Source organism: Hippoglossus hippoglossus, chromosome 22, assembly GCF_009819705.1.
Source record: "Hippoglossus hippoglossus isolate fHipHip1 chromosome 22, fHipHip1.pri, whole genome shotgun sequence".
NCBI lineage: Eukaryota > Metazoa > Chordata > Actinopteri > Pleuronectiformes > Pleuronectidae > Hippoglossus > Hippoglossus hippoglossus.
In genome coordinates, this window is record NC_047172.1 from 16,439,169 (window position 1) to 16,448,812 (window position 9,644).

Genomic DNA, 9,644 nt, shown 5'->3' on the forward strand with positions numbered 1-9,644 from the left:
TGTGGAGACAAGCTGAGCTCAGACAGACAGAACAGGAATGTCTGTCAGGGCCACATGTGTGAGTGGAAGGAAACCAAGCAGATGCCAATGGAACGTTATGAGCTGCAAACTATAGCCTGTATGCATGAGGTTTTTGCTCCAAATGTAAAATCTTCTTTAAGGAGCTTTATCTCCACCTCCAGAGCATGAAATGATTATTTGGAGTGTTTATCGTAGATTTAGATGTTATTTTAATGGTCAATGGGACAACAGGCATGCTCGTAAGCCGGATCCCTTCTGTTCTCAGACTTTCCATCTAGAGCCCGGTGTTGACAGGCAGGCCTTGTTCCTAAGAACATTTATCTTCCTGCTCCCAGGACGCAGACAAGCCCAAGTTAACAGTCGGGCTGTAACCTCTCTTTGCCCTCGTCTTCCACATCTGAAGTGACCTGTATGTAACTCGTCACTTACGCAACTAAAGCAGCCATGTTGTTTTTGACCCCCTGTTGACTTCTGAGCTGACTCCCTATCGTACCACACACTGTAAAGCCGCTGCAGTGCCTGCCGCCGTTGAGTTATTGTTTGTACTCTGTGGAATTTTCCCTTTCCAACGGGCTCGCTCCAAACATCTGAGGTCCACATGAGGCCGCACGGTCATCTGCCGCCATGGATCCTCTCCAGCAGCCGTTTTTTTGTGTAGCAGCCTGTGTACCTGGAAACACGTCTAGGCCAGCACACCCGTGCGCATACAACTGATTCAGCGCTCTTACACGCACGTACAACAAAACACATGCACAAGAACACCTATAAAAGATGTTTCACTTGGAATAAATGAAATGGAAATCATTACAGTTCAGTGCGTAGGCACAAAGCGTCCATGACGGTATTAGGAGCATGGCGTAAGTTACCGTAAGCGATGATTTGTCAGGTGGCGTATTATAAACTTGGCTGTACATGTAAATGTTTTGTTATGTTAGTAATGTCTCTGATGTCATTTCTTTCTTTGGTAGTTTTAAAAATTGACTTCATTACTAAAAGCCCTACATGTAAAACAACCAATCATAGTTTCCTGGTCAGGACACAAAAGCTATGCTGACATGCCACACTAACTGTCCACGCAATGCTAATGGAACTGACTCTTGAAAAGTTGAGCTTTGCTCGAATTCTACTGGACATAACGCAAGTAGAGCAAACCAACCGAACCACAATGCAGTTCGGCAACTGATGAGTTCACCCTATTTTAAGGGAATGAGCAACATTTTCATTAAAGCATCCTATGCACACGTGTGAGCGCCAATGTAGGGGTAATATATTTTTTTGTTTTATTGGGATATAACCACCACGTTGACTTTGCAGCTTTGAAGAGCAATTGGTCTGTTTTTATTTTGTTTATATACAGATTAAGACAAACAAGCTATCACATTAGTGAGATTTAAGTGTGGTAGAGAGATTTGTTTTCTATTTTTAGACACCACTCGGCTAGCTGTTTCCCCCTTTTTCCCTGTTTTTATTAACTGCTAAGCTAACTACCTTCTGGCTTGGTTCATAACATACTGATATCAGAGTATAATACATTTTTTTGTCCAACTGTCTCTAACTTTCGTGCTAGAAAAAGTTAACATGGAATGTCTAACTTTTTCTTTAAGTTTTCCTTTCTCCTCAGGTCTTGATGAAGTTAAAAGTAACTTTCTCAAGTCAGGCTTCTCAATGGTGACAAGCAGACAGCGCGAATGTGTGTAGCAAGACGAATATCAGGAACGTGTTGCTGAAAGAGAACACGCATGCTGAGCAAACCTGCTCTGATTCAAAGGAAAATCGAAGAAAAATCGTTTCCATTTTCTTTACTGTGTTGTATCATTGGAAGGGCTGTCCTCCTTGTTTCCTGTATACTACGTAGCATACATAAGGCAGAAACATCTACTGGATGGAGACAAATGGAGTCAAGACGCTCTGAACCCCCTAAACTGCTGAGACAGGGAACAAGGGTTGAAACGTAATAGCTCTGACCTAAATAGATTTTACAGCCGCTCCTTCCCCGCTGGGGGACCCGACATATGCAGAAAACATCAAGCGGCAAGGTGAGCGGCAGCAGACATTATCTTCCTCTTTGAATGAAATACAGTTGGCTTAAGCTCAATGCCATGCAGGCTACAGCGTGTGGAGAACGGGTACGACTTGTGGAGCCAGTCATGCCAAGTCTTACATAACTCTGCCCAGACAGGCTGTATTCCAGCTAACCCAAATCCAAAAGCCCAGCCCAATCTGCAGTGACAGAGAGCTTGAAGGAGGGAACAGAAAAAAGAGAAAGGTACACCTGAGGATGTGTGGGAGAAAAATGTGAGGCAGGAGAATTTAGAAGAGGCTTAAGATTGATTGAGCACCGGGTGTGAAGGGGCCGCCGGGTCTCCTGAGCGCAGTAGGAGCCTTTATATTTTCTAGACTTCCCCTAATATATGATGGAAGTCGGGACAACCGAACTCCGGGGGAGTGGGGGGGTGGACATCCATCTGTATCAGCAACCACCATCTCCCTGTCTCAGGCCTCTTTCCAGGAGACGCTGCGGAGCCTCCACAGTGAACAACAAGAAGCTGCTGAGATTAAGTCATGGAAAATCTGGGCCCCCAAAGCTAGTAATTGCTTAATTGGACGGCCTCGCTCCCCTCAACTATTTCTCTAGTCTTTATTTTCCTATGTAGCTCCACGCATTGTTGAGAACATAAACCAGAGAGCTCCGTCTGAGAGGTGTGTATGCGTACATGTGCCTGCACGTGAATACTAGTCGGGATTGTCGGAGCTGAACTATAGCCCATCTGTGATTTGTGGTTCTCTGATTTGGAGGTTTTTTTTTTCCTCTGCGAGCCACAGGGCTCACATGTGGGCGTGCTGGTCATAGAGGATACAGTTGGAGGCAGGGTTGGATGTTTGTGTGCTGGTGTGATGGGGTCTCTTCTCTGAACAAAGAGCCAAGACCGGTCAGAACTGGCCAGAACAGTTATATCTGTAATATATTTTGTATTTTATTCAGGAGCATCAGGTTATTTTATCATCTCATAAACCAGTCAAATTATCATTCTCCACCACTGTCTGTATATAACTGTGTGAAGCCTGCATCAGCATTTAACGTTGGCCATATTACCTTCAAACATCATGCATAAGCGTTTACACACCCACAGAGAGACCCTCGGCCCAATATGAGCCTACTAAAGTATATACTTAGCACTAAAGAATATTTTTTCAGAGCTCTCTGGGGGGCGCTCTGTAGCCGCCTTTGCAGCAATCTCAACATCAACGCTTGCTTTTTTGGTGGAACACCCAGGTGAGGGTCCTTCCGGGCCAAGTTGTTACGCCACTTGAGCACTGAAGCGCTATGAAAGTCAGCAGACCCTGCGACCCCGGAGGACCTGAGCGAGGCCCACCCCGATACTGCAGTCCAGTAAAAAAGGCGTAACAGAAATGGGAAGTTTATTGTTCTATGAGCTCTCGTGCTATGGGATGACTTGTTCTCAAGGAAGAAGGGTTTCCGAGAGGAATGTTTCTCAGATCAGTTTTTCTCTGCATGTCTTAATGTCTAGAGGATGATGGATTTCATTTGTACCTGCAGAAAGTGGTGCATTGCAAACATAAGAACGATTTTGACCACTAATAAAGTTCCTTTTTGGGTATTGAGATCTGACTGCTGTGAACTACTCTCGGGCCCCATGAGACTCAGTAGCATGTCCTGGCTCCCCAGCAACACACTTGTTTATTCATTTAGCTCAGGGTCTGAGGTGTAGAACAGATGCACACCATGTCAAAGGATTTCCTCCCTGTCACTACTGCAGAAGAGTTATGACACACGTCCGTGCTGATGTCACTATTGTGCTAAGACTAAAGGAGAAATTGAAATACCTGCTGCTGAAAGAGCTGCAGTATTTCCTGAGCATATATTACTTTATTTCAAATAAATTGACTGGAATCTTACGTCAATATTTTTGTTCAGATTTGTAGGACAGATCTTACCACATGCACTGGCAAATTACATTTACTGACTCTTTTCATTTAAAGAGCAGCGCCATGCTGCAAATGCTGCATCAACCTGAAATAGTAATTCCAACCATAAAATTGGGATTACACTCAAAGCTACTCAACAGGACGTTGATAATAAGACTGTGCATTTCAGATCAGTAATGACACGTTCAATGTCATCAGGCGGCCAATTGTAAAGCTGACAACTTTTTTCCCCCAATAAAACAGAGACAATATTAGTCTTGGTATAAAAGTGCCTCAAAGCATTTCCAGCATTTCCAACATTTCCAGAGTAAAATTATGTGGTTATTTTCACTCCAGACAAATTAACATCTTTTCTTTGGGAGCATGCGGGGACGTTCCTACCAGCAGCGAGCCCCATGATACATCATCGGCAGAGTAGAAAGCTAGGGGAAACAAGCTTTGTGCATGTGTTTGTGTGTGTGTGAGTGAGAGAGAGTGAGTGGGCGCTACAAACAGCTCAAGTGTCCTCACGTAGTCACTTCCTGGAATGATAGGTGGGTCGACAGATCGTGGGATAACACTGAAAGAATAAATGTTGCCTAATAGTTTCCATTTGACATTTTATCTGCTTCGATATCAGATCAAACAATATTTTATTTGGTTGTAAAAAATAAATGTGAAAGGACTCAACACAGGCATAACAGTGATTTATAAAGAAGGGTAAAATCAACCATTCAAACAAATACATAGGTTTTAAAACAGAATCCATCCATCAATTATCTATACTGCTTATCCTTTTGAGGTGAACCCTGGACAGGCAGGGCCAACGTACAGGGACAAACGACCATTCACACTCACATTTAAACTATGGTCAATTTAAAGTCAACCTAATCCCAACTGAGGGAGAAGATGCAAACTCGGCGAAGCAGCATTGGAACCAGGGAATCAGTGCTAACCACCGTTAAAGTAGGAACTCTCTTAAAAATGTAATAATACCTATGTATCAAGACTGAGAACCAAAGTTTGCTCTTAAGCAGCAGGAAAAGGAACCTCACCTCAGGATCCATTGATGAAATGAACTTGAGCTGTTGATCACATGAGCTTCATTAGTAGATGTCTAATTAAATTGACAACCATCACCGATGTTGGTATTGTGATGGTTTTGTATTCCTGCCACATATACCGTATTAAAATTCCTCACTTAATCCAGACCATAATGTCATCACTGGCTTTACCATTCATTGACCAGCCCACAGTACAGCATGTTAATAGTACCTGGTGGGGCAGTATCACGCTCAACTGAACAGACTCTTCTCCTCAACAGGAAGTATTATAATATATCAAATGACCGCTGGTATAAGAAAACAACATAAAATGTTGCATGGGCTGCATGTCGAAGAGGATCACAGTGTTCTTTTAAATATACTTTCCAGACATGCTGTGCTGTTTCCAAACCCCACAATCTGGAAATGATCCATTTATTTTCCACATTTTAGTTTCCAGACCAGTTAAAGAATTCAGTGTGTAGTTTACCATCTGCCCACAATGACAGAACTTAGTTCATCATTTTAGATAGAACACATTATGTATAAATACAATAAATCAGCAGATAAGATTAGTGTTTGCAGGATATTAACATCTTGGCTGATCATTAGTTGCCTCACTCCTACTAAAGTTTTACTTCTCTATGGTATCACATGAATACTTTGGGAAATTGCATGTTTTTCTATCTGTCCTTCGACAACAGTTCATCATGCTCCATTCTAGTGGACAGTTGTGATTAATGACTGGCTGTGACATCTAATTTTTTCTTTCAGACCGCAATAGTTGATTTCGCCAAAACATGGCCGTGCCAAGCAGGAGTGTATGCATGAGGCAAAGTGTTGAGTCAGACAAAGAATAAGATGAACACCTAGCCCCTGAATCTGCAATCCAGAGATGTAAGTGGACATAGTGAGAGACTGACCTCTGGGCAACAGGAATGTAGACAGGTAAGTGACACCAAGCACCATCGAGAAATGCACCATGCACAAACAAGCAGGGGCTCACTGTTTCAATGTCTGTCATGCTCACATCCTGGTGCCTTGGTATGTAAAGAGGAGAGGATTCTGCTGCAACTTAGGTTAGATTGACCTTACGTTCGACCCCACAAATACCAAGTCTGGCTCTGTCTCACCACAATCTCCAAATGCTATGAAAGAGTTTTTCCTTAATTAGAACTTCATGAAACAGGCGAGACAATGGCAATGGAAAGTCCTCTGGTCTGGAAAACTAACACATGTGCAGCAATAAAATTCATGTGCAGTTATAAAATAAACAATCAGAAATTAAAACGATAAAAATGAATTGTTACATGAATACCCATTACCCTTTTAAGTTGTTCCATTAAATCCAGATTGTTATTGGCTTGAATTCCCTTTGAGTATTTCGCGCACATTATCTCCAGATCTTGGCTGATGATCCTAATGTGATAATGAGTTTAACAGCCTGTCATTCTCTTTTACTTGAAAGGGAAAAAAATGAAGTCACGACATCGGCTCAGCGCAGTGTGGCCTTTCCCATTAACAGTCTCGGCTCCTGACACAGTCCATCTGCCTAAAGAGTGACCTCATACCTAATTTAACACATGGTGAACAAACCAACTGTAAATGGAAGGTGCTGATAGGAAATAATGCACATGATCAAAATTGCCCGAGGCATGATTTCCAAACCAAAGTGATGAATTAACTACACCTAATGAAGTCATGTCATCATTTCTTCCTCGAGACACGTGTTGAATCTTGTGTTGAAAGTGAATAATCTCTGGAATTTGAGCCTCGATCAGACGACTGTATGGGCAACACAGGGATCCTGTCTTTTCCTCATCGCCCACTGAGCTCCGTGATTAGTTTCCAAGGCTTTCATGCAAATTCAGCTCCCAGGCTTCATTTTCCGCTCGTTAAAAGCGGACCCTCAGACCCCGGTGTAGCATGGCAAGTCTCTCCGGTCATCACATTTCTCTCTGAAACAATACAGTTTGCCGACTCAGCACTTCCTCTGTTTTCCCACGTTCATTTTTGGGAGTACGCCTGCTTCTCAGGCCGCGCTGTTTTATTGGCTGTTGGTTGAGAAGGTTCAGAGGTGTGTACACACGAATGTACTGAACATTACATCACTGCGGTCTGGAAGTTTATGCTCTTGACCACAGTTACCTGGAGTTCCTCTCATCAATGTTCCCCTCCGGTAGCTTCATCCCTCAGTTGAGACGATCTTTGCGGCGGTGACGAAACTAAACGGTGGCGTGAGAGTAATGTTTTTAAATGTGGGACACCAGTGATTGCATGTGTAATAATCACCCTCCTGCAGGAAATGGTGTCGTCTGAAGTGGGTCTAATCATTACTGCGCCTGAAAGCATGACCTCATTTGGCTCTGGCCAGCCCTGGTAGAGCCGGCTCATTGGAATGAAGCTGAAAACCATCATTATGAGCTCATAAATGGCTTCTGTACGTTATGTGAAGCCTGAAGCAGCAGGTCATCGCAAATGATGACTGTTAAAAAACATGCCCCAAGAAATTTGTTCCACAGACGTTTCACCCACTGCCCTATTTCTCACAAGTCAAATGCTTGAATACTGTTATAAGTCTTATCTTTACAGTAACATCATGGCGATGCTCATGTTTTTATAGCAAATCCTGGGCCATCAGTCTCATCTTCTTTATTTGATTATACCAGAATGTATGTATGTGTTCTGCTTCGTCCCTGTTTCCTCTCCTGCCTCCCCTGTAGCTCTCCGCCCTGATTCCACCATCAGTCGTCAATGAGATTCTCCAGCTGGGAATTGAAGTCATTAAAAGTGTGACCTTTTGATTTAGCTGCGTTTGCATGATAACACAAAAACAATAAGGCCTCCAAAGGCCATGAGACTTGGTGGAAGGATGTAGTATCAAGGAAGAAGCCATTAAATTAAGGTGTGGATCCGGATCAGGGCGCACATCCAGGAATCTTTTTTATCTACTAGTGTGTGGGATTTGGTGCAGCTTGGCGACTGTTGGGCCTGGTGTGCGTAAAAAAGTATAAAAAACATTAGTTTGTGGTTTTTGGGTGGAAAACCAGATGGTTTCTTGGCTGTGTGCAGGGACATCCTGACATCCCAACAACATGTTGACCTCAAGACTCCAAGATACAAAACCACCCATAAAATCACCTTGACATTTCATGGATTAAACTAAATCCATGAAATATGTGTTGTGCATTTTGATTACTTAACTTTCAAGGTGCTCATAGATTGGAAAAAGCCGGAGTAACTGTTTCCCCTTCTTTCCAGCCTCTTTTCTATGCTAAGCTAACTAGCGCCACATTAACAGACATGAGAGTTGAATCGATCTTCTCATCAAACTCTGAAGCACAGACAGTGGTGAAGGCCAATACAGCACTGTGATCAGGTCTTAATTTCAGAGCTCTGTTGTGGATCAACTGGTTTTATTTATTCATGTGGTCGCACAACGACGAACTTATTCTTTGTGACATCTGTTAATGATTCGACAACATGAGCACAGTAACACAGAGATGAAGATGGATGGATAAACAGATGGAGAAATAAAACTGTGTGCAGACAACAAAGCTCTGATTTTACAAATGTAACCATACAAAGTTTTAGGGTTATTGAGTTGTATTGTTTTTATCCAGATCATTTTATGTTATTTGTATGAAGACAAAATATAATCACAGGTTGGACAATAAAACGTTATTTCCAGGTTTTATTTATAGACACAGAAGGATTACATTTACATCTTGGTTGATGGTTTTTAGTCTCTCTTTATGTGGCATCAATACATATCACAATATCAATGGTCGATCAAAGCCGATCAGCCTCCAGAGACTTGGATCTCAGAAGTAAAATGTGTTTAACTTTTTCATCCATTACAAAGTCTTCAATAAAGCCACATCTGAGGGGCACAGCAGTTTGTTCTGATTTAGCAAACGAGAAAGCAATCAGCATCGTTGAGTCAGAATGTGTGTTCCCCATCATTTCAGCTGCGGAGCATTATTTGCAAGCTGGGACCAGCCGCTGTCTGCAGCCCGCCTGCCTCCACGCAAAGACTGTGACTGCTGAGCTCTTTCTTCTCTCTTAAGGCAGGATGTCAATAAAAGCACCAAAGCTTTTGGTCAAGCCAGACAGAGGAACTGCTCAGAGGCTTTTTATGGAGCATCTCGTAAGTTCAACACACAGATGTTGAGTGTAGTCTCAGGGTGGATGGGGGGCGCAGGAGCTAGAGATGGAATCTGAGGAGGTATGTACATTACACTTTGGGTCAGTGCAGCAGGGCGAGGCCTTTCTCTTTATGTTAACTGTGCCTAAAACCTCATGGTGGACAAGTGCAAATACATTCAGTCCCTCTTTAGGGCTTCAGGCGTCACAATGTGTATACGAAACCCAGCCAAGAGAGCAGTGGCCCCATCCAACCGAGTCCCATAAGAAAGGTTACACTAATACCAAGAAGCGAGGCAGGGCGCCTCAGTGAGTAATGCACTGCTTAGCAGGCCTTTTATTTGTTATTCTTTGCTTATAACTTTAAAGGGGTCAAGGGTCAAAGTGGCTGCCCCGGGAGAGATGTAGCCGCTTGATTAAGTAAAGTGACTAGGTGGCAGTATCAGCTGAGTGCGCAGAGACCGAAAGACTTCACAGGCTCCTCATGGAAGGAGGAGGAGGAGAGCA